Source organism: Mastomys coucha, unplaced genomic scaffold, assembly GCF_008632895.1.
Source record: "Mastomys coucha isolate ucsf_1 unplaced genomic scaffold, UCSF_Mcou_1 pScaffold21, whole genome shotgun sequence".
Lineage (NCBI taxonomy): Eukaryota > Metazoa > Chordata > Mammalia > Rodentia > Muridae > Mastomys > Mastomys coucha.
This window is the reverse complement of record NW_022196904.1, coordinates 63,805,315-63,807,240: the sequence shown is the minus strand read 5'-3', so window position 1 is coordinate 63,807,240 and position 1,926 is coordinate 63,805,315.

Here is a 1,926-nt window from a genome sequence, read left to right as displayed (position 1 = left end):
TGTGGCTTGTAAAATAAATTGGGCAATGTTCCCTCTGTTTCTATGTTGTGGATTAATTTGAGAAGTATTGGCATTAACTCTCCTTTGAAAGTCTTATAGATTTCTGCAATAAAATCATCTGACCCTAGGCTTTTTGATTGGTAGACTTTTAATGACTGCTTTTATTTCACTAGGGGTTATGGGTGTGTTTAAATTATTTATCTGACCTTGGCTTAATTTTGGTTGTTACCAAGAAATTCATCCATTTAGTGGAATACACGTTTTTAAAATTATGTCCATATGAATCTCTGGATTTTCTTAGTGTCTGTTGCTATGCACCCACTTTCAGCTCTAATTTTGTTAATTTGGATATTCTACCTCCACCTTTAACTTAATTTGGCTAAGGTTTTGTCAGTCTTATGATATTCTCAAAGAACTAACTTTTTGTTTCATTTGGTTCTTTGTATTGTTTTGATTGATTGATTGGTTTCTAGCTTATTGATTTCAGCTCTGAGTTTGATTATTTCTTACAATCTCATCCTTTCGGATCTGATTTCTTCTTTTTGTTCTAGAGCAGTGGTTCTCAACTTGTGGGTCACAACCCCTTTAGGGGTCAAATAACCCTTTCACACTGGTCACCTAAGACCATTGGAAAACACAGATATTCACAATTCATAATAGTAGCAAAATTAGTTTCAAAGTAATAGTGAAAATAATTGTATGGTTAGGGATCACCACAAATGAGCAACTATATTAAAGGGTCACAGCATTAGAAGGTTGAGAACCAGGGTTCTAGAGCTTTCAGGTAGTGCTGTTAAATTATGGGTATGAGATCTCTCCAGTTTTTTTTTTTCATGTAGACAATTAGCGCTATGAACTTCACCTTCATTGTGTCCCATAAGTTTGAACATGTGTTCTCATTTTTCATTCATTCTAGAAAGTTTTTAATTTCTTCTCTAATTTCTGCCTTGACCCACTTTTCACTTCATGGTGAGTTATTCAGTTGTCATGTGTTTGTAAGCTTTCTGTTGTTTCTGTTGTTGTTGCTATCCAGCTTTAATCTATGGTAGTCAGATAGGATGCAGAGTATTATTTCCATTTTCTTATCTCTGTAGAGACTTGCTTTATATCTGAAAATGTGGTCAGTTTTGGATAACATTCCAGGAGCCACTAAGAAGAAAGTATATCCTTTTGTTTGGGTGAAATATTCCGCAAATATCTGTTAGCTCCATTTGGTTTATTATATCAGTTAGCTCCAGGATTTCTTTGTTTAATTTTCATCTGGATGACCTGTTCATTGGTGAAAGTGGGGTAGTGAAGTCACCCACTATCGCTGTGTGTTATTTAACAGTATTTAAAATTTACTTTATTAATTAAATTCATTTACTGTTTAATAATTATATTAAATTAACATTTAATTTAAGCTGTGCTTCTTTTATTTTTGTTTTATTTTTATTAAGTACTGTTTCTTTTATGAACTTGGATGCCCTTGTATTTGGGGCATAGATGTTCACAATTGCAATGTCCTTTCAATGGCTTTTTCCTTTGAGTAGGTACCATCCTTCCTTATTGCTTCTGTTTAGCTATGGTGTGAAGTCTTTTTTTTATCAGTTATTAAAATGGCTCCACTAGCTTGCTTCTTAGGCCCATTGGCTTGGAATATCCTTTTCCATTCTCTTACCCTGGGGGGATGTCTGTTCTGGGTATTAAGGTGTGTTACTTGGATGCCTCACAGAAAGACAGATTCTGCTTTCACATCCATTCTGTTAGTCTGTGTCTTTTTAATGGGGAATTGAGTCCTTTGATGTTAAGACTTATCAATGAGCCGGGCGGTGGTGGCGCACACTTTAATCCCAGCACTTGGGAGGCAGAGGCAGGCGAATTTCTGAGTTCGAGGCCAACCTAGTCTACAGAGTGAGTTCCAGGACAGCCAGGGCTACACAGAGA